Here is a 24,808-nt window from a genome sequence, read left to right on the forward strand (position 1 = left end):
CGGCGTCAATCTCGCGGAGCAAATGGTGTTCTTAGCAGGGCAGTGACTCCATCCGGCTCTGGCTATGGATGACACAGCGCGGCAGCGTGGGAGATGAGCTAGTGCAGGGCACGGGGGTCTTTGGGCGTCCTAGGCAAGCCAGTGAGGGAGGGCGGCTGTGTCGGCTGCTGTGACCTTGGGGTGACAGATCGAACTCCTGAGTTTGCAGGGAGGACTGAGGGAGACTCGCGCCTGGCAACACCGCGCCTGCAGGAGGAGCTCCTCAGTCCTCCCTGCAGACCCCCAGCCCTCAGCCCCAAGTTCAGGCGGCTCCCCAGGGCAGTGTCGTCCTGAAGGCGGCGTCGCCGGGTGCCTAGACTCTGGGCTGGCCAGCACCCTGGGACGTAGGAGCAACAGCCCTCACCGTTTACCACAAGAACTGGCTCAGGGAGGTCGGCCACCTCCACAGGACACACGTGTCACCCTGGGGGTCTGCTGCAAACCCAGGTCTGTTTGGCTAATTCTAAATTCACAGCGGTGCTCTCTGCGCAAGCACACGGTCACGTTGCTCGAGAGCCCGTCGTGCAGAAGGCCTGGCAGGACTAGAGGTCCCGTCCGGAGCTGAGACTGCAGCTCCTGGGGGTCGTTCCTGTTGGCTGGGGGCCGGCACGCCGGGCTGCTGAGGCCTGCCAGAGGCAGCTCGCGGCAAGTCCCCCAGGACGGTGTCGAGCCCACTCAGTCGGTATGGAAGGTGGCATGCAGGGGCTCCAAACCTGGCTGGGAGTCCCAGGCACTCGTCACACACACTGCTGGTTCTCGGGCCAGCCAAGTCCCTCGGTGCCTGCCATCATCCTGCAGTAGATAAACCAGGGAACCAGGGACATCGAAGGACACTTAAAGTTCTGAGAGAGAGAGAGAATATATACATATGTTAATGCAAAGTCGGATGTTCGACCCTGAAAGCAGAAAACTTCTCTATTTGAAATTTCATTGCAATATAACTATCTAGAAATCAAAGTTAAGCCAAGGGGAACTTTCTGCATGACAGAAGAGAATGAGGTGCGTGTGTATGGTAGGGAAACTTGTGTCCCATGGCCAGGACAGGATCCAGCAAGCCCGGGGCCGATTACATCATCCCTTTCTCTCACAGATAGCCCAGGGGATATCTGCTCACTTAAAGTAAGTTTCTTGGCTGGCCAGTTAGCTCAGTTGGTCAGGGCATGGTGTTGATAATACCAAGGTCAACAGTCCAAATCACCATACCAGCTAGCCACCCAACATAATAATGACTTTCTTTACAGAATCCTTCCTTGCCAATTTCTGTTTGGGTATCGCATAGGCCCTTGCCTGCCCTGGATTTGCCAGAGGTTCCACTGGTCGCCTTGTGGCTCCTGATGTGCCCACCCCCAGCAGGGACCCCTTGCCCCCTATCTTGCCCCATCCCAATGAATCCACCTGTTCCCCTCCTACCAGGGCCCTGTGTTTTGCTAGTTCACTGGATAAGTCAATTCATACTAAGGTAACAAGGCACAAGTTGTGGCTTAACCAATCTCTCTGAGACATTGCACTTTGTCATACTTCCTCTAAGTCTCAGGATGATAGCCTTCCAGGCCTTTCCCCAGGGAAGGGCTGGCTTGGGGAGTCTGGGCCACAGGTCACCTTGAGGTAGAAACAGTGGCTAGTTACACTCCTCTCATGAGAACCACATTCGTCAGTGCACGTGCCCTGGCCTGGCTCCCCAGAGATGCCAGGGCAGACAGTCACTGTTGCCGTGCCTCCTGGGGATCTGCTCTCCTGCCTCTGCCTGAGCCTGGCCCTGCATTTTCATTTAAACAAGATCAGCTACCAACATTCCCCTCCAACCATCCCTACGCCTATGAAATTCTGTTCCAAACTGTGTTAAGCCAAGATCTGCTCCTAACCGGGAGAAAAAGGCTGGGAGATGGTAGGAAATGCTCAGAAGGGAGTCTGTTCAAAGTGCTGGAAGAGGGAGAGCTAACTCTACCTCAGGGGAGCTTCCCTTGAATTTAGTCTTGAAATATGACTGGGAGCTTTTTCAGGTGGGAAACAATTTTATAAGTGTGTTTGAGTGTGTGTGCATACTGGAGGGACATAATAAATAACTCACATTTAATATTCAATAAGGTTAGTAGTAAATGGCCCCAACACTCAGTGGCTTATAACAGCAAGATTCGTTTCTGGCTCCTGGGTCCATGACTCGGCTGGGGCTTTGCTGGGCTCAGCTGGACTTGACTGCAGGCTGTGGACTAGATTCAGCTGTGCTCCTCATGTCTCCAGATTTGGGGATTAGTGGTTACTCAGGGTATGTCTCCTCGTGGTGGATGGGAGGAGCACAAGAGCGTGAGCAGAAACCCATGTGCCTCTTCAGGCCTTAGCCCAGAACTGGCACTCTGTCCCTTCTGTCCCCATTCCCTTGGCCAGAGCAAGAGATATGGCCAGGGGCAGCATCAGTAGGCTGGGAGGTCCATTTCACCCACAGTGACCATGGGGAGGGAGGGGAGGAAGGACTGTGAGCCAAAAACACATGGCCCTGCTATAGGGGCCCACGTATAGTGACACAAATGTGTGAAAGAGTGTGGCAAGGTTCAGAGGTGTGTTTGGGAGAAGGGTAACAGAAAGGATGGCGGGTGCTGGAGTTTGGAGAAAAAGGTTAGGACTGGTTGGTGGAGGGCATGGCTTCCTTGCCAAGGAGTGGGGCTTTTATCCTGGAGGCAGTAGAATGGCATCCGAGGGTAAGGACTGGCTTGGTGCACAACCCCCTCTGACCCAGCTGTTGTTCCTGCTCCAGGGCATACAGGAGCATGTGGTGGCTGAATGGAAACTGTGGCCTGCTGCCAGAGACAGAGCAGAAGAGTTTGGGGACCGGCCCAAGCTCATTTGCCAATGTCACCTTGGGTATGCATGTGTCAACACCTACACTTAGCTGAGTGACCAGGCTTGTGAAGTACAATTGAGTGCTTTGAAAGCATTCAGGTCACTACAGGGCAAAAGTCAAAGCACAGGACTCATGTCACAAAAAAAGTCAGTTAGAAAGGAATTGAGGAAAGAACCTGAAACAGATTCAAATCCAGCACCACTAACTAGTAATATATTGCTTAATCTGGGGCTCAATTTCCATAACTATAAAATGCTTCTAATAAATTCCCAAACTTCACAGAGTTTGTAAGCCTGGAATGAAGTAATATATGCAAATATTCTAAATCGGTATATAAATATAAGCTACTTATACTTACATAAGCTACTTATATTTTATACTTTATATTTATATAAACTACTTATATTTAAATTTAAGGTAGCTGCAGCAAAAGGAATAGCTCCCCACCCAATGAAGTAACCATTGTATTTTTGGGTGGAAGCTGGTACCAGCAGGGATGTGGGTGGAGGGAGAGAAAGCATGTCTCTTCTAAATGCCTATTAGAGATCAGAAGAGGAACTGCAATGCCAATCTCCTTGACAGACCACATCCCCAGGTAAATGGTACTAAGAGAAAGCACCATAGACATGGTGCCCAAGAGATGATGTAGTAATGAAATTGACAAATACAGCTTCTGCCACTGTTACACCATTTTGACAGGAAAATGCAAATGAGAAAGAGAAAGAAACTGTATCTTAACACCTAAAAAACCAATGAACACCAAAGACAAACAATAAAAGGGAAAGAAAGGAACAAAAGATAAATAAAACATCCAGATGAAAATTGATAAAATACCAGAAGTAAGGCAATACCTTTCAATAACAACACTGAATGTAAATGGATTAAATTTACACTCAAAAGACACAGATTGGCTGATTGGATTAAAAAGCTAGACCCACCTATGTGCTGTCTTCAGGAGACTAATTTCAACAGTAAAGACACACACAGACTAATAGTGAAGGGATGGAAAAAGATATACCACACAAATGGAAATCAAAAGTGAGCAGAAGTAGCTATTCTTATATCAGATAAAATAGACTTTAAACCAAAAACCATAAAAAGAGACAAAGAAAGCCATTATATGATAAAGGGATCTATTCAGCAAGAAGACATAACAATCATAAATATATCTGCATCCAACACTGGAGCACCCAGATATATAAAGCAAACACTATTAGATCTAAAAAAAGAGATAGACCCAAACACGATAATAGCTGGGGACATGAAGAACCCTCTCTCAACATTGGACAGTTCATCTAGGCAACAAATCAACAGAGAAACACAGGATTCAAACTACACTTTAGACCAACTGGACCTGACAGATATCTGCAGAAAATTTCATCCAACAACTTCAGAATATACATTCTTCTTATCAGCAAATGGAACATTCTCCAAGATAGACCACATGTTAGGTCTCAACACATTTTTAAAAATTGAAATCATTTCAAGTATCTTTTAGACCACAATGGATTAAAACCATAAATCAATAATAAGCAACACTCTGGAAACTATACAAATGCATGGAAACTAAACAACATGATCCTGAAAGACATACAGGTCCAAGAAGAAATTAAACATGAAATCAAAAAATTTCTTGAAACTAATGAAAATAAAGACATCATACTAAAACCTGTGGACACTTCAAAATCAGTACTAAGAGGGAAGTTTATTGCAATACATGCAGACATCAAAAGAATAGAAAGATTTCAAATAACCTAACACTACACCTCAAAGAACTAGAAAAACAAGAACAATCCAATCCCACAATTAGTAGAGGAAAGAAATAAAAGATCAGAGCAGAACAAAATGCAATAGGGACCCCAAAAATGATACAAAAGATCAATGAAACAAAAAGTTGGTTTTGTGAGAAGATAAACAAAACAGACAAACCATCAGCTAGGCTAACTAAAAAAAAAAAAGAAGAGATAAGACCCAAATAACAAAAATCCAAAATGAAAAAGGAGATATTACAACCAATACCATAAAAATACAAAAAGTCATTACAGATAATTATAAACAACTATATGCCAACAAATTTGAAAGCTTGGAGGAAATGGATAAATTTCTGGACACACACAAACTAACCAAGACTCACCAAGGAAGAAATAGAGAACTTGAACAGACCAATAACGAACAACGAGATTGAAGCAGTAATTAGCAGTCTCCCAACAAAGAAAAACCCCGGACCAGATGGCTTTACTTCTGAATTCTACCAAACCTTTAAAGAGGAATTAATATCAATTATCTTCAAACTATTCCAAAAAATTGAAACAGAGGCCATTCTCCCAAACTCATCCTATGAGGCCAGCATCACTCTAACACCAAAACCAGACAAAAATACAAGAAAAGAAAACTACAGGCCAATATCTTTGAAGAATGTAGACTCAAAAATTTTCAATAAAATACTAGCAAACAGAATACAGCAACATATGAAAAAAATTATTCACCATGATCAAGTGGGATCCATCCCAGGGATGCAAAGATGGTTCAACATATGCAAGTCAATAAGTGTGATACACAACATCAACAAAATTAAGGACAAAACCCATATGATTATCTCAATAGATGCAGAAAATGCATTTGACAAAATTCAACATCCATTCAAGATAAAGACTCTCGGAAAATTAGGTATAGAAAGAAACTATCTCAACACAAGAAAAGCCATATATGACAAACCCACCACCAATAGCATCCTGAATGTGGAAAAGCTGAAAGCTTTCCCTTAAGAATAGGAACAAGACAAGGATGCCCATTCTTGCCACTCCTACTTAACATAGTATTGTCAGTACTAGCCAGAGCAATCAGGCAAGAGAAAGAAATAAAGGGCATCCAAATCGGAAAAGACAAATTCAAATTGTCTGTTTGCAGATGACATGATTGTATGTATAGAAAAACCTAAAGATTCTACAAAAAAACCTCTTAAGAGTTGATAAATGATTTCAGTAAAGTTGCAGGATACAAAATCAACATGCAAAAATTAGTAGTATTTTAATATTCCCACAACAAGCTAGCAGAAAACGAAATCAAGAAAGCTAGCCCATTTACAAAAGTCACCCCCCAAAAACCCCCAAACAAACAAAAAAACCCCTAGGAATCAATTTAACCAGGGAGGTGAAAGATCTCTACAATGATAACTACAAATCACTGTTGAAAGAAATTAAAGAGGACACAAAAAGATGGAAAGACATGCTATGCTCTTGGATTGGAAGAATTAACATAGTGAAAACGTCCATACTACCCTTTGGTCTAGAGATTCAATGCAATCCCCTTCAAAATACCAATGACATTCTTCACAGAAATAGAAAAAACAATCCTAACCTTCATATGGAACAACAAAAGACCCTGAATAGCCAAAGTAATCCTGAGCAAAAATAAATAAACAAATAAAGCTGGAGGCATAACACTACTGACTTCAAATTATACTACAAAGTTACAGTAACCAAAACAGCATGGTACTGGCATAAAAACAGACACTCAGACCAATGGAACAGAACAGAGAACCCAGAAGTTAACCCACACCCTTAAAACCCAACTGATCTTTGACAAAGGCAACAAGAACATACATTGGGAAAAAGACTGCCTCTTCAATAAATGGTGCTGGGAAAACTGGACATCCATATGTAGAAGAATGAAACTAGACCTGTACCTCTCACCATATACCAAAATCAACTCAAAATGGATTAAACACCTTAAATATAAGACCTGAAACTATAAAACTCCTAAAAGAAAACATAGGGGAAACACTTCAGGAAGCAGGACTGGGCAAAGATCTTATGAATATGACCCCAAAACCACAGGCAACAAAAGGAAAAATAAACAAATGGGATTATATCAAACTAAAAAGCCTCTGCACAGCAAAGGAAACAATCATCAGAGTGAAAGGACAACCTATAGAGTGGGAGAAAATATTTGCAAGCTATGCATCTGACAAAGGATTAATATCCAGAATATAGAAGGAAGTCAAACAACTTAACAGCAAAAACCCAAATAACCCAATTAAAATATGAGCAAAGGAGCTGAATGGCATATTCAAAGGAACATACAATGGCAAACAGACATATGAAAAAATGTTCAACATCACTCAGCATCAGGGAAATGGAAATCAAAACCACTTTAGGATATCATCTCACCCCAGTTAGACTAACTATTATCAAAAAGACAAAGAATAACAAATGCTGGCAAGAAAGGGGAGAAAGGAGAATCCTCCTACACTGTTGGTGGGATTATAAAATGGTGCAGCCATTATGGAAAATGGTATGGAGGTTCCTCAAACAACTAAAGATAGAACTGCCATACGATGCAGCAATTCCACTGTTGGGTATATACCCAAAGGAATGGAAATCATCATGTCCAAGGGATACCTGCACTCCCATGTTTACTGCAGCTCTATTTACAATAGCTAAGAATTGGAATCAGCCTAAACGTCTATCATCAGATGACTGGATAAGGAAAATGTGATATATTTACACAATGGAATACTACTCAGCCACAAAAAAAAAAAAAAAAAAAAAAAAATGAAATTCTGCCCTTCACAGTAACATGGATGAATTTGGAGAAAATTGTGTTAAGTGAAGTAAGTCAGGCACAGAAATAGAAATACCACATGTCTTAACTCATAAGTGGAGAAGGAAGGAAGGAAGGAAGGAGAAAGGAAGAAGAAAGAAAAAGAAAGGAAGGAAGGAAGGAAGGAAGGAAGGAAGGGAAAGAGAAAGAAAGAACAATCATAACAATACATTGAACTTTCAAAAGGAGAAAACAGAACTGAGGGTACCAGAGGTGGGAAAGGTGGAGGCAGGGTAAAGGAGGAATTGGCATAAAAGGCCACAAAAAATAATACATTGTTTAATGTTGAATATAGAGCATCACATATTGCACACAGGAATTGATATTTAACTCTGTACCCCACAGATATGTATAACCAACTATGTTTCAATAAAAATATATAAATTAATTAATTTTAAGAAACCAGACAGGAAGCATTGCTACGAACTCACCCCTGAATTCCTCCTCTGGAACCAGATGGAACTCGGCATTTACTCTTCATGCACTTGAGAAATGAGTAACATGGGAAGACCTTAAACTGCTTCAGCAGTAAATCTGGAAGAAGGAAAATGGAGCGAGGAAGAGAGGAGTGACAGGAGATAAATTAGTGCCTTGGAAATGTGAAAAATTGGGAGAGGTGCTTATTTCAACTAAAAACCATCCTTGGGAACAAGACATCTTGGAGTGGAATTTGTTTGTATATTCCATATCTGACAACACACAGAGCCCCAGGAGCAGATGATTTGATTCTGGATCTGCTAGTGGGAGGGAGTGCAAAGCAGCTTCATTCTGAGGCCAGACAGAGGCTGGGAGCCAACTTTGTAAAAACCAATAAAAGTCAGCTGGATCTCACTGCCAAGCTTTGTGCATTATTCATGAAGTCTGACTGACCCAGGGGCAGTGGGGGCAGAGGGCTGGCTTAGAAAGAGCTGCTTTGGAAGATCAATCGATCGTCTCAGGGAGGTCAGCCTTGGAGAAGTTCTGAAATGCTCTTGGCCCGTTAACTACGTAAGATATGATCTGAACGAAAGTGGGAAAACAAATTTCCAGCATTTGTATTTTGATGGCTTAATGGGACTCATTAAGTGGGTAAATACACACTAAAGAAGGCCAATGACCAATTTTCCCTTACATTGTCAGCAAGGTGGGAAGTATGCTAAGCATTAAAGCTCTTTATAGTTAGCAGAGTCCAGTCATGGTACTAAATTTCCATGCTAAATTAGCTAGCTTTTTATAAGACCTAAAGGAACAGATATTTATCTTTATCCAATTTATTTCCTCAAAGGCTACTTGGCATTAAAAGTTGATTTATTTATTTACATTTGATAAAATGACATGTGTGTAAAAAGTTAAGGAAAGGGGAAAGTTTCAAAGGTTTTCATTTAGTTCAGGCTCCATCTCAACAGATCCACATTCTGCAGGATTTAGATTAAACTTTGCATGACATACTCATGTACAAGGGGTCTTCAAAAAGTTCACAGGAAGGGCCGAGCCCATGGCGCACTCGGGAGAGTGCAGCGCTGGGAGCGTGGTGACGCTCCCGCCACGGGTTCGGAGGGTTCGGATCCTATATAGGAATAGCCAGTGCACTCACTGGCTGAGTGCCGGTCACAAAAATGACCAAAAAAAAAAAAAAAAAGTTCAAGGAAAATGCATATTGTGAAAAACCTATGCATGGATTGCAAAAATTTTTTGCGCCAAGATAAACTCATACTAGCTTGTTATAACATATCTGAGCAGGAGCTAGTGTGAGGCACAAAGAAGGATAAGACATTGGTTTGAAAAGAGCCCTTATCAGAGCAATCTGAATTCTGCTGAAATTGAAGCAACAGCAAACATTACATTTATGTCAAGCTTGGATGGAGAATAAAGAAATCACTGATGCTTTATGAAAAGTTTATGGGGACAACACCCCAAAGAAATTAGCAGTTTACAAATGGATAACTCATTTCAAGAAGGGGCAAGAAAATGTTGAAGATGAAGCCTATAGCAGCAGACCATCCACATCAATTTGGGAAGAAAAAAATCATCTGTGGAAGAGGACTGGTGGTTAACATGAGATACAGAAGCCAACACCATAGACAGCTCAATTAGTTTGGCTTATACAACGCTGACTGAAAAATTACAACTTAACAAACTTTCTGCTCAGTGGATGCCAAAATTGTTGGATCCAGATCAGCTGCAGACAATAGTAGAGCTTTCAATGGAAATTTTAAACAAGTGAAATCTGGAGATCCTAAATCATTTCTTTGAAGGATTGTAACAGAAGATAAAACATGGCTTTATCAATACAATCCTGAAGGCAAAGCAAAATCAAAGCCATGGCTACCAAGAGGTGGAAGTGGTCCAGTCAAAGCAAAAGCAGACCAGTCAAGAGCAAAGGTCATGGCAACAGTTTTTTGGGATGCTCAAGGCATTTTGATTGTAACTTTCTGAGGCGCCAAGGAACAATAACATCTGCTTATTATAAGAGTGTTTTGAGAAAAATTAGCCAAAGCTTTAGCAGAAAAACACCCAGAGAATCTTCACCAGAGAGTCCTTTTCCACCATGACAATGCTCCTGCTCATTCCTGTCATCAAACAAGGCCAATTTTGCATGAGTTTTGATGGGAAGTCATTAAGCATTCACCTTACAGTCCATATTTGGCTCCTTCTGACTGCTTTTTTGTTTCCTAATCTTAAAAAATCTTTAAAGTGCACCTATTTTTCTTCAATTAATAATGTAAAAATGATTGCATTGACATGTTTAAATTCCCAGGACATGCAGTTCTTTAGGGATCTACTAAATGGCTGGTATCATTGTTTTCAAAGGTATCTTGAACTTGATGGTGCTTATGTTGAGAAAATAAAGTTTATATTTTGTATTTTTAGCTTTTAATTCCATTTTTCCTCAAACTTTTTAAAGCTCTCTCATATATCAAACAACAAGACACAGCAATTCAATGGAAGATGACTGAGTCTGACCAGCTGTGGCCTTGGAGGAAAGAACATTACATACAACACTGGGATTCTGGAATATGTCAAGAGAACCACAGCCTTGTTTTCCCATAGGGAAAGGTTTCTTGGGATAAGGTATTGTAATTATATGCACCCTAGAAAGTACCTCTTATAAAGTGCCCCAGGACCAGAGTTTTGTGAAAAGGAGGGGAGATGAGTGCATGCGACTGAATCAAGATAAGGGAGTGAATGTGCTGGGAAGCAGGGATTTATAGACAGCATAAAATAGTGCGTAACTGAGACCTATGGAGTGCATGAAGGCAGGAGAAGCCACAATGAAAGAAAAAAGAACCGCTCCAACCGTTTTGAATCCTGGCCACTTCCAGGCTGGAGCTGCTGAGTGCACAGAGCAAGAGCTAGCAAAAGCCACAGGTGTGCTTTGGATGTAGTTGCTTGGAGGCAGCAGGGGAGAAGAGGGCCTTGGTGGCCCCCAGGCCAGCAAGACCACTAATAGGGCTCCTGTGGACCCACATAAGAGAGAGGGGCCACAGACAACTGAAAAAATGCAGCCACTCAGAGGCCAGTGAGTCATCACAAGGGACCAGGGTATGGCTTGTCCCATGGTAAGTGTTTGGAGCACAGGTGGTGGGGGAGACAGGCCCACCAGGGGAGCACTGGGGCATAGCAAGGACAGCTGATCTGCTCCACAATGAGTGCAGGACCACTCAGAGGATACTGGTCAGGAATATAGAACTGCAGGGGATACAGTTTGCTGAAAGACTCAGGCCCAGACCAGAGTTTCCACACAACCCAGTTGTACTGGATCTCACAAGAGCTGGAAGTACCTACAAACTCAACCATTAAAACCTGAGCTGCAAAAAAGCCTTTCCCAGGATATCAGCGCAAAGCAGCAATTTAGCTCAACCACAGGGCTCAAGTGCTGGTCCCCACAGGAAGTTCTCCCATTTTAGAAATAAGTAAAGGACAACAAATTAGTTCCAGTGCAGAGTTTAAGTGTTGGGAACAGCAAATAACCCAACACATAATTGAAAAAAAAAATACCCACAATAGAGACAATTTTTGATATTAATTAGTAAAGGTCTCACATCACCAAAGAACACCTATAACACCTAGAAGGACTAAGCCAGGGATGGGGAAGGGTTGGGGACCTCAGCCTTGACCCCTGACACCCACAACCAGTCCCAAGGTTGGGGCCCTCGGGCCTCCGCCACACCCCCCCTGACATGCACAAGCAGCCCAGCAACAACCATTGAGACTCTGCAGGAAGCACCCTGGGCTCTCCTGAGCTGGGGCAGTGGGGGGCCGAGGGCCTTGGGCACCCCCCCCCCAACACCCACAACCAGCCCAGCAATGACCACTGAGCTGCTGCAGTAAGCACTGGAGGCTCTCTCGACCCAGGGCAGTGGGGGGTCAACGGCCTCAGCCATGCCCCCCTGACATACACAACCAGCCCAGTGAAGACTACCAAGCTGCCACAAGAAGTGCCCCTAGCTCCCAAGCTGGGTGGTGGGGGGTGAGGGCTTTAGCCACACTCCCCCGACATCTGCACCCAGCCTGGCAATGACCGAGCCACCGCTGGAAGCCCCCTGGTCTCCCCTGTGGGAATGAGGGGGTTGCCACAGGCCTCAACCCCACCCCTCCTCCTTCCTCCTTCCATCCTATTTCCTTCCCCTTTCCCATCTCTCCCTCCCTCCCAACTGCTTCATAACATCATAGAATGTTTAAAAATAATATTAATAAACAAATTTTTTAAAAATGAAAATAGTGTATGACTTTGCCAGGCTGGCATGTCCAGAAGAGAGTTGATGAGCGTCCTTGGACTTGAGCAATGGAGAAGCAGCAGGAAGGCAGGTCTTGGAGTCCACTCGTTGCTCTTTCTCCTCACTGTTCTTGTTCTATTGCTCTCTCTTTCAGTATTTTGCATCTTCTTGAATCAAATGTGTTCTAATTATACAAAGGCATTATTTATCGTGCTGCTGTGCTCATCTAAAATAACTTATGGCAATATTACTAAAATAGGCCAAGTAATTATGTTTTACTTCTCTTACCTACATAGTAAAGCTGGGATATTTCTTCTTCTTCCATGGGATCCTTAACTGTCTGTTGCAGGAGTGCTGGTCAGAAAGTAACTCCATTCTCACAGCCTTTGGGGCTCTGGCTTCAATAGTACCATCTCTCCCCTGCACGGGTTATTTAGCAATTGAGGAAGGGAAAGTAACAGAATGCTACACTGTGTTAGATAAGGAGACTATCGCCAGCAACCCCAGAGATATGAAAAAGGAGGCTGCGAGGCACATCTGACCTGGGAATCTTCCACTTCTGCAGCCCTTCTCCCTTTGGCATAGCTACACTTTTGTCCCTAAGTCCCTTATTAGCTTCAACTCCTCTCCTCTGGAGTTCGGGCAAAGCAGCTGCGCAGCACTGGGATTGATAGTCTGCCTGATCCATTCATTCCCTGTAAGTAACCACCCATCAGAGAATAAAGATAATAATAAGACAACTCCTTGTAAACCATACGCAGTTGCCTGCTGCATTCTCTCGTCTCAGGATGTCTGCTCAGTTTTGTGGGCATTGAACTGTGAGCTCACACCTGGACATCTATCAAGTCCTGCAATATATGGAAACATTTCTCAAATGCAAATATGTGAGAAATAACGTCTTATTCTTAACCTTCGACACGTTTCCTTGATTATTGAATAAGATAATTCCACACAATGACTTCCATGGTCTCTCCCATCATTGTGGTATATTCTAAAGCTCTGGCTGCAGTTGATGGAACGAGGCTCATGGGGCTCTGCTGTAGGAGGGCTGGGCTGTTGGGGGCTCATGGCTCCTTTGGTCAAGGAGAAACATTTGAGACACTTGAGACAGGAGGTGGTGCTTCTAACCAAGGAAAACTGAGCACGGATAGTGATACGAAGAAGACTACCTGTCCATTTATATTTCCACCATTTCAAACTTTGGGGATTAAAGATAATTAAGTAAAAAGATGACTTGAAGATAATGGCATGGTGGATGAAAATATTAACAATGCATTTGAAACAACAAAAAAGATTCAGAAAAGATGTGATGATGAAACAGGGAGACGCAGATCACAAATGCTCAAGTTATTTTTATGAATGATTTTACAAATAAAATTCTGGCACACAAGCAAAACTAACCAGGTACATGAGAAACAAGACAATCAGAACAAACAGAAATAACAGATAATGCAAATAGGCCTACAGAGACTGCAGATTTTAGTGTTATCAAACAGACTTAAAAAAACCTTTCTTACTATGTTTGTAGGTGAAAACAAGATGGAGAATTTCAGCAGAAAATGAAAACTATTTTAAAAAGTAAATTCTAGAACAAAAATTTATAAATTTATAAAAAACAAATTCAATACTAGAACTTAATGGAATAATAGTTATTCTAGAATAACTAGAATTTAATGGCAAAATGGTCACAGCTGAAGAGAGGATAATGAACCAGAAGACAGGTCAGAAAAATTACCCAGAGTCAAGCATTAAAAGACAAAAGGATAGAAAATACAGAAAAAGATAGAACCATACAGGATAAAGTGAGAAAGTACATAGTACTGGAGTCCCATAAAGAAAGAAGAGAGAGAACAAGGCAGCAGCAATGTTTAAGGTGATAATGGCCAAGACTATGCAAAAGTGATGAAAGACTTCAAGCCACCAACTCAAGAAATCCCATGAAGCACAAACAATAAACAAACAGTAACTCATACCTAGCAAAACCTTAAAAAACTGAAAATAAACATAAAGAGAAAACTTTTAAAGAAACCAAAGAAAAAGATGGGAACACTATTTAGAATACCAAATGACTTTTCTTTAGCAAAAATGAAACCCCCAAACAATGGAATAATATAGTGAGTATAATCTTTAAAACAACCTTGGAGTTTTATATCCAGTGAAAATATCCTTAAAGAAGGAAGACATATTTTCAGACAAACTGAAAATTATTTGTGAACAGCAGTCCTGTATTAAAGAAAATATTAAATGTGTTCTCCAGGTAGAAATAAAAGTATCCCAAAGGAAGTTTGAAATTGCAGGAAGGAATAAAGAGCAACAAAACGTTGTTAATTTAATAAAAATTGACTGCATGAAACAAAATTTTTTCATGATAAAAATACAGAGAGACTTAAAATGTATGATAACAATGGCATATGAATTACAAGGGAAAAAATAATGTTAAAGTACCCTAAAATAATTGTACTGTATGGGCAGAGAGTGTTAATATTAGATTTGATAAATCAAGGATGCATGTTACAATCTCTAGAGTAACCACTAAATCTGAGTAAAGTAGGATAAACAACTTTAGAAATCTAATGTACAACATGAGGACTATAGTTAATAAATTGTACTAGGGCTTTTTGTTAAGTAAGTCTATTTTAGCATCTGCCACACAAAAAAAGTAACTGTGTGAGATGATGGTTATGTTAATTCACTTCACTATAGTAATCATTTTACTATCTACGTGTGTCCTATAACCTCATGTTGTAAGCCTCAAATATACGCAATGAAGTTGATTTTAAATAAAGATTAAAATAGTATAATATCCAAATACATAGAGGGAAAGAAAAGAGTAATAAAGAATAACCAAACCAAAAGAAGCCAAGAAAGAAGGAAAAGGGGACCATATACAAGAGGTGCAAATAGAGAGCTCTTTAGAAGGTGTTGATTTAAACAAAATACATTCCATTATCTTCTGTCCTTAAGAGAAGTCCTGTCCACGTTGTCACCTCCGCAGACAGCTTCACTAGCACCACCAAGCACTTCCAGCCAAAGGCTTCACTTCAATCTGGCCTTCTCAGCACAGTTCCTGAAGACGGTTTGATCAGGCATTGTCTTTCCAAAGATCCCCATAATTTCTTTTTAAAAAATAAATTGGAAGTAGATATGTAGGGTTTCTAAAGTTCAGTCTATGAAAATTAAGCATATAGGTCATCTCTGAACTGTAGAAGCACATTTACAACTGATCTATGGTCTCTGCCCATCACATGTCCCAGGCCCATCGCCAGCCTCCCGCTGCCATGAACCTCTGCGTGGTGGAGGCGGTGGCATCAGCTTTTAGGACTCTAGTATTCCTGGGTACATAGAGTCAGGAACACCGTGTGAGGTGCCCTCAGTTCACCTTCGGGGCAGACTGAGAGCCAAGCCAGTCTGCCATAGAAGCCCTGCCCACCTCCTCCTTGCTCTTCAACCTCTTAGTGCACGAACAGACTGTAATTAAGGGCACGGTGAGCCTGCCGGCTTCCCTGGGGCGATGGCCTGTCATAAAGCAATAACATTCCAATGGGAAGAGCAGGTGGTGGAGAAAGTCAACCCCTCTCATGGTATTACTGTGTCTCCTCCTACGGGAGGACGGAAGGGATACACTCGGGTAAACCACTCAGGGTGACGACAGACGTTAGAAAACGAGAAAATTCATCCCAAAAGGTCGTTCTCCAGAAATCACTCGCCACACTGGGCCGGGCCAGTTCCTTTCAGGATTCTGTTTTTCTGGAAGGGGGACGTCGTTTTGGAAACAGGCCTGAGTCATTCCGAGCAGCACAGGCGCGGCAAGGCGTCTTTCCCTGGCGTCCCCTCTGACGGACCCTGTCCCGAGCAAATCTCACCTGCTCTGCCGGACAGACGTGCCACTAATATTTAAAGAACGTGGGCTTGAAGGAGAGAGGGGTCCGCCCTGCCTCAGTCAGGATCTGCACATCTCCTACCTCCGCGCGGTCGCTGCACTAAGTTCTCATCGGGTAATTCGTTCGTCAGGATCCTCCTACAGAAACGTAACTACAGTCACCCGGGTACCCGTTTCCAGGGACGCCCGCAGACACCGACACCGCGGAGCTCAGTGCCACCCGCGGGCCGCAGCCGCGCGTCTCCGTCCGGGGCGGCTGAACCCGCGCACGTGGCGCCGCCGGCACAGGCCCGGCCGGACGTACCGAAAAGAAGCGCGTGTGCGTGACCCGCGCGCTCCCGCCCGTGTCGCTCAAGGGTCAACTGTGTTCTCAAGGCGGCCGCGACGTGAATGAACTGACTCTACCTTTCTTGTGTCGTCCCACGTGTCAGAGTGGGCAGGTGACAGACGCAGGCGGCAGGTGACAGACGCAGGCGGCAGGTGACAGACGCAGGATGGTGAGACGTCGCCTCCCCGGAGGCAGGGCCTGGGACGGGGTCCGAGGGCGAGCGGGGCGGGGGCCTGCGAGGAGCCGGGGACGCAGGGGCGGGCAGGGCACGCGGGGAGGGCAGGCGCGGCGACACCGACGCCACCTCGTCCCACGGGGAGCCCAGACCCCGGCACCCCGCGTCAGTGACGCCCCGGCTGAAGGCCGCCCCCGCCGCGCATGCGCAGGTCCCGGGCAGGGGCCGCCGAGGGCTGTGGCCGCGGCCCGGGTGGGCGCCCCCGCCGGCGAGGGGTCCTGGTTCCCGCCGCCACGGCCTCCACCTCTCATGCCAGGCACATCCCGAACAGTCCCTGCTTCCAGACGTCACTGAGGGTCCGCCTGCACACGGACAGAGACACAGGAACCGTCCGCCTTCGCTCCTGTCCCCGCCGTCGTGGCGCCGCGGTGCAGGAGGCCAGCGAGCCCAGCAAGCCGGCGGCGTCGGGCCGAGCGCGGGCTTGTGGGCGGCTTCAGGTCTTCTCCAGACGCAGAATCGCCTCGGTGAGGCGTCTTAACAACTTACCGAGACAGCTGGGCCGAAACTTGGAAACTGGATTATTCTTGGAAAATCTAGAACATGTGGAGTTTACTAATGGAGTCAAATGAAATTGCACAAGTGTTCACTGCCATGCATGTGAGGCTGCGGGACTGTGACTGCTGTGGGAAACGGAGACGTTCGAAGTTCAAGTATATACGTAAAATCAGTGTTACTTTTGTGAAGCAAAACGGAGTTTTAGAGCCTTTTTTCTCATTTTGTTCTCCAATATCTATAATGTCAATATTAAGAAATTTCCCTAATGCTCCAAACCATGGCAACATCACTGCCACTTTGACATGGGAACGTTCGAAAGATCTAGACTTGCTTTTCTTCTCTGCCGGTGACTCACTCGGGTTCTCTCTCCCAGGGTCACACTCCACACCCTTCCTGCTGGACTGGGGTCAGCACCGACCCCACCGGAAGCAGACAGGCTAGAGTCCAGCATGAAATGACCTTGAAAAAATGCTGAGTAGCGTAAAATGTCATTTGATGTTCTGTTTTAAGATAGTTGCTCTGAACATTTACTTAAGTATTTTGTGCCTTAGTTTCCCCTTCTGAAAAAAGTGATAATAATAGCTATCTCATAGGGTTGACAGGAGGAGTAAATAAGTAATACAAGGTACTTCAAAAAGTTCGTGGAAATTTGGCACTGTCTTTAAACTGTATTTTTCCATGAACTTTTTGAAGTACTCTCATGTATGTAAAACACAAAGAAAAATGCCTGACACATAATAAGGATTCAACCAGTGTTGCCATTATTAGCCATCATTGGCAGGCTGCTGGTAATGTCTGTTCAGCTTGCTGCTGGCCTTTTTTTTGCTTATCTTCCATAGTAAATTACTTTCTTCATTGGCTAGAAGATGTAACAGATAACCCCCAAAGTTCTTGTCCAGCTTTTAAGACTCTGTAATTGGTTTCATGGCCTCTATAAATTCTGTTTCGCATGCTAGCTTATTTACTTCTCAAGGTCAAGGGTCTGTGTTCAGTTTGTTTGACTCCCCAAAATGCCCAGCAGAGGGATGGGTGCGCGGCAGATATTCATCAAGCAGTTATTACGGAGCCTATTGATTACTGAAGTCCACGTGGAAGCCCAGGACCCTTCGAAGAGAGTGAATGAAGGGCTATGGCCATCAAAATAATTAATTAAAAATAATTCCTGCCCAGGCCAGAAAAATCTCTATCGTAAGGATGGGGGTAGTACCTTACGTGAGTTATACCATCTAATCATCTAACAAACCTAGGGGTTAAATGTAACTATCCCCATTTACCAATAATAAAATTGAGGCTCATTTGTCCAAGTGCTCCCAGCTGCTGCGAAATGAAGCTGAAATCAGATCTCAGGCCTGTTTGATGATAAGCCCATGTTTTTACTCATTAGCTTATACGGTACCAATTTATAACGTGGTAAAACCATGCAGATTGGTATAATCCCTAGTCTCATATAGAAAGAAATCAGAGTCTTGGAAAGATCACTTTGTTATTTTATGTCAACAAAAATAAAACTGATGTCTGAGAGTTCTGGTATCCTATTTCAGGTTCCCAATGCTCGTGGGACATGGTATATTTTCCCACAGACCCTGGACAGGGCTTGAAACTGTCTGGACTTGAGCTTTTGACTGTTGTTGAGGTGAATAAGTACTGAGGGATTTCAACTGTGGCCCTGCAATTTCAGTGATTCTGAACAGGCCAAAACATAGAAGCCAAGATCAGAAAGGATCCCATTAAGGACAATGTTGACACATGTAACATCAGCAAAAAATACAAGGCAATAAAGTAAATTAGTACATTGCGTGATGCTGATTATAAGCAAAAAAAGGAATTTCAAAGGAGAAGTCAGGAACCTCTATGGTCTTCACAGTCCATGCCTCCAATTTGCTCATTCTTTCTTGGTCTGTTTCCTTGGCTTCCCCACTAGACGGTAAGAGCTATGCAGGTGAAGACATTTATCCACGGGATCTCCCCCGCGTTCAACTGCGTGCACGGACATTCACTGTATATTTTCCAGTCAATTCAAGTGTGAAAGAACATCCCAGACGAAGACGGAAGTATTCTAATATCCAAGAGCGGTTCTCAAAGTGGGGTCTGCAGGCCTCGGGGGGAGGGTCCCCAAGATTCTTTCAAGGAGTCCTGAAGATCAAAACTATTCTTTATAATAATACTAAAACATTATTGCAAAAACAATAATGGATAAAATTGCTGGCATCTTAATGTAAATCAGTGCAGTGTCACCCAGCCACACTAGAGGTCATTCTATTCTTCACTTCTAGTCACACATTCTGTTTGCACTCACAGGAAAAATGAACAGTTTCACTTTAAGATGTCCTCCTGAATCAGTAAAAATGATTGATTTTATTAAATCTGAACTCTCCAGAACACTTCTCATTAAAACTCTGTGTGATAGAATGGGAAGTATGTAAAAATCACTCCTGCTGCCTATTAAAGCAGTGTGGTTGTCTCAAGGAAAAGCACTTGTGTGATTACTTGAGGTGCCAGCTGAACTAGCCACTTTTTCAGGAACACCATGTTTACGAAAGGATATGTGACAAACTATGGTTATTCAGAATGGGTGTTTGGTGGACATTTTCTTGAAAATGAATAGAATGAACCTGACTTTTCAAGGAATACTACTAATGGCATTTGTTGCCAATAATAAAATTTTAAATTTCAAGCAAATATCAGAATTTTGGAAAACTTGTGTCCACCATCGTGATCTTCACAGCTTCAAATGGATAAAAACTTCTCTGTTGTTATGGGTGGAGCTATTATTAGTCAATGTGATTTTTTTATATGGTGTGATTGCACTGTTTTGGATATTTTATATATCCTCATAACTCAGTGAGCCAATATTTTTCCAAACAACCAATGCATGAAGTCATAAAATCACATAAGGATGAAAGATCTATTCAAAGTGCCAGACAGACCAATAAATTTTGATGTAAGAGTACAAAAGTTCATTAATATGGTTTCCACTTCTACATCAGAACTCACCTTAAGAAGTTGGCACTTGTCAAGTTTTAGTTTAGAATCAAAGCACATTATCCACAATTGTCTAAAGTCTAATAAAATACCCCTCCCTTTTTCAACTAAATATCTGTGTGACCCCCGATTTTCTTCATTCACTTCAACCAAATGTGCTATGTTGCATGTGTGACAATGCTGTCACCAGATGACAACAATGGGATGGTCAGTGTCTACAGCTGACATCCTCTGGGGTTGGACTAGGTTGGGACTAGCTTTATAAAATAAATTGAGAAGTGTTTCCACCTCTTTTATTATCTGGAGGACATTGTGTGGAATTTGTGTTAAATCTTTTTTTAACATTTAGTAGAATTCTCCAGTTAAGCCATATGGGTCTGGAGATTTGGGGTAGGGGGTTAAATTTCAAAATCTATTTCCTTAACAATTGTAGAACTACTCAAATTACCTATTTTATATCAGGTGAATTGGGGTAGTTTGTGTGCTCTTAGGAATTGGTCCACTTCTTCTGAGTTGTTAAATTTGTGTGTACAGTTGTTCATAGTATTCTCTTATTATCCTTTTGATGTCTGCAGGGTCTGTCATGATATTTCTGATATTGGTTAGATGTGTCTTCTCTCTTTTTCTCTTTGTCAGTATTGCTAGAGGTTTGCCTGTTTTATTGATCTTTTCAAAGAACCAGCTATTTGTTTCATTAATTTTCTCTATTGTTTCTTTTTCAGCTTCATTGATTTCTGCCCTTATCTTTATTGTTTCCTTTATTCTGCTTGCTTTGGGTTTATTTGGCTTTTTCTTTTTCTACTTTGTTGAGATGGGACCTTAGATGACTGATTTGAGACTTTTTCTCTTTTCTAATATATGCATTTAGTGCTCTAAATTTCTCTCTCAGCATTGATTTAGCTGTGTCCCACAAATTTTGATATGTTGTATTTTCATTTCGATTGAGTTCAATGTATTTTTTATTTCCCCCAAGACTTACTCTTTGACCCATAAATTTTCTAGGAGTGTGATGTTTAGTTTCCAAGTTTTTGAAGATTTTTCTATTATCTTTCTACAGTTGGTTTCTTGTTTGACTCCATTGTGGTCAAAGTACATACTCTGTGTGATTTAAGTTATTGTAAATGTATTAAGGTTTGTTCTATGGCCCAAGATATAATCTGTCTTGGGTGGTATATCTTCTGTGTGTGCTTTAAAATGTATATATACTGTTGTTGTTGGATGAAGTGCTCTATAAGTGTTGAATAGATCCTGTTGTTTGATGGTGCTGTTTCATTCTTCCATATCCTTGCTGGCTTTCTGTCTAGTTGTTCTTTCAATTGTTGAGAGAAGGGTGTTTAAGTCTCCAAGTAAAATTGTGAATTTGTCTATTTTTGCTTCATGTATTTTGCAGCTCTGTTGTTTGTTGCGTACACATTTAGGATTGCTATGTCTTCTTGATGGACTGATTCTTACACATTCCTGTCCCTCTCAATATTCTTTGCTCTGAAATATGCATTATTTAATTTTAATGTAGCCACTCCTGCTTCTTTTAAATTGATATTTGCACTGAACATCTTTCCCATCCTTTTACTTTGCTAGGCTGCCCCTTTCTTGGTTCATTGGCTAGAGAGAACAGGCTATTCTTGGAGCTTTTTTGTCCCCACATATCAGTGTTTCTAGATTTTCAGCTTCTCTAGCACCTATTTGGGGACCTATGAGGCAAAGAGAAAAACCTTAGGAATTCAGTTCTGTTTGGTTCCTCAATTCCCATGGTCCCCAGCAGGAGCCAAGGTAAAACTGAGTCATTCAGAAACATCACCAGGCCCTACCTAAAGAACAGATCACAAGTTACATCACTGCACATAAAACAACTGTGAAAATCTACAAGGCATGCAGCAATCAGGTGGACAAGACATGTTCCCAGCAACCAAAGGACAGAGAAAGAGCACCCTGGGATCCCAACACCCTGCTTCCCCCAATACCACGTGGTTGCTGCATAAGCCACCTCCCATCCCTATAGAGAAACAGAAGAGGAAGGGGGAAGCTATCTGAGAGCATGTAAGCTTTACAATGAGAGGCTGAGCACTTCTTAAGTAGACTGATTAGGATACTGGATCAGACTAAACTTTAAACTCACTTTGATATGGAAATAACCAGGTCTCACTAACTGTGGGTGGGAGTGCAGAAGAAAGCCAGATGTAATGAAGGTAAAATTAAAGAGATTACATTTTTTGGTACATCCCAGGTCAGAATCATATGTCCTGGGTGTTTATTATCTGGTGAGCATGGGAACCTAGGAGGTGGTGTAATTTTTGTCTTCTGCAGTTTCTATGAAAAGATAGTATTTTGATTTTACTTCCATTTGGCTTTCTCTTGTATAGTTCCCATTTTTGTCTTTTTCTTTCTTTCTTTTTTTTTTTTTTAGGTCTGTGATTTCAGATTCTTCAGTGTTCCCTAACTCCCTGTAACTGTAGGAGTATGGAGATGACATCTTTGATCACTGGATCTCTTATACTAGTAAAACATCTCTCATTTCCAAGGATTTCGGATTCAGAAATTTCCAGTGTTTCGGCTACTTCAAGGAGTAGAGATAAGTGTTATTTTCACTGAATTTTGATTCAACAAGTCTTTCAGGATCTATGTGTTTGGCACTAGACAAAACACTTCTCAGATTACTTCATCTCAATATCATGACAGCCTTGAGACAACGGTATTATCACCCAAACTTCAGATGAAGAACCTGAGAGGTGCGTGGACACACTCCAGGCCACCCAGCTAGTGTGTGGCAAAGCTGGACACCGCACAAGTCCAGGCTTCTTCCTACCCCAAAACTGTCTTCTTTAGACAATTCAGAAAAGACTTGCACTGTGTTCCCAGATACCAAGTCTTCCCTTCTGTTTCCACTTCAGAACGCTCAAGAGCATGGAATTGACAAGCAATGTGTCTGCCCAGGACGAGAGCCAGTAGCTGTTGTCAGTGCTGTCCTGTTGGCAGGCTGAGGCCGGTGAGGGCGTCCACCCACTGCTATCTTCCTGGCTGGGGCAATGATGAGGACACTGCCTTTGAAGGTCCCTTTGGGGATCCTCAACGATCTCCTTACATCAGTTATTCTCTATGTGTTCTTCACGTGATAATTATTTCACCTTTCTGTTGTTAAAAAAGCCTATTTTTCTATGCAAAAACTACTTTCTACAAAAACATATTCATAATATGAGAGATGATATTGAATTATTTCGTGTATTTGACAATCTCATTATTGATTTTGCTTTAAGTTATTACCAACATGTCTGGTTTTCTCCTTTCTTATAGATTTAAATCTCTAAATGAAGGAATAGGATTATTTGCATTGGGATCTCTGAGATCATAACAGAGCACGAAAATGTCCTATTTAGATATGAGGGTGTGTATCACTCGCTGTGGAGGCAGCGGGCAGACGTGAACCATAATTAGGTGATGGAGATTCAAAATTTTTTCTGATGTTTGTTTGAGATAAAATCTTAGAAACAGTATTCCTCAGGGAGAGAGCTTGGGGTGGGGAATGAGGAGAGTGTGTGTCTGTGTGTGTGTGTCTGTGTGTGTGTGTGTCTGTGCGTGCGTGTGTGTGATTGTGTGTGTCATAAATCTGGGGCTGGGGGCTTTGAAAGAGATTCCCTGACCCATTTTCACCTCCCTGTAGCTGTGATGGTAGCGGGTATTGTCATGCCTGAGGAAAAGCCATGGAAAGTTCCACAGCCTGGATGTGGCTCCCCACCTGACTCAAAATTAGAGGGCTGACAGATTGATCAGAACTGCCAGCTGGATCCCAACTCACCACTCCTGAGAATTAAACTAGAGAGTACTTCAAACTGTGAGCACAGAGTACAGACAGATGGCCTCAGACTTGCGCAAAATATCTTCCCAGGGTCCCTCATTAGGTAGCAGGCTGCCCTGTCCAAGAATGTGTTTATCAAAAAGGCGACTGGAAACTTTGCTTTCCGTAGAACTCTGTTAACATGCAACTTGAGATAGTCACGCATGCCTCTATTTGGAGAGGGGAGCTGACTATTTATAATAACGGCTTGGGCCACTGCCTCCCCTCAGGGTCTGCCCTGCCCTAAAGACTAGGACACATTCTTTTACCCCTCCAGGATGGGGCGACAGTTGTTTGCTGCACAAGCTGCAGAATGAGAAGACCATAGATTCTAACTGCAAACCCTTCCTTGCAAGTGTGGGCTTGGTTGCTCAGATTAGGAAGACAGTCTGATGGGTCCTGGAGAGGCAACGATTCCATCTCTGCCCTGCCAGGGAGTCCAGCCATGCAAATCCCTGATGCTTTCAAGATCTTTCTACCCCTAGAGGGAACAAGAGGGAACTTGCCTGATTTCTGTTGTGAGATACTGGCAGAACACAGGAGGACAACAAAGATAATTCTGTACTGGGGTTTCAAAACTTCAAAGTAAGTATTCAGTCATGTATTTAACTTTTCTTGTACAAGAAATGGGATCTCACATTTACTGGACAAAGGGGCAGGAGGAATTTGCTCTCTCCCTTTTCTGGCAGATTACCCACCATTTATGATTTAGAAGTTCTGATCTCAGTTCAGTGTGCAATTAACTACAGAGCCTGAGTGTGTGAAATAAACCAGATAAAATAACATAAACTGGTAATTCACAAGTATGAAGCAACCAAAAGCTGCAAGTTTGTCCTCCTTCTTCTGATACTGCCAAAAGTGCAGCCACAAATGTGCTTAAAATGG

This window comes from Cynocephalus volans, chromosome 14 (assembly GCF_027409185.1).
Source record: "Cynocephalus volans isolate mCynVol1 chromosome 14, mCynVol1.pri, whole genome shotgun sequence".
Lineage (NCBI taxonomy): Eukaryota > Metazoa > Chordata > Mammalia > Dermoptera > Cynocephalidae > Cynocephalus > Cynocephalus volans.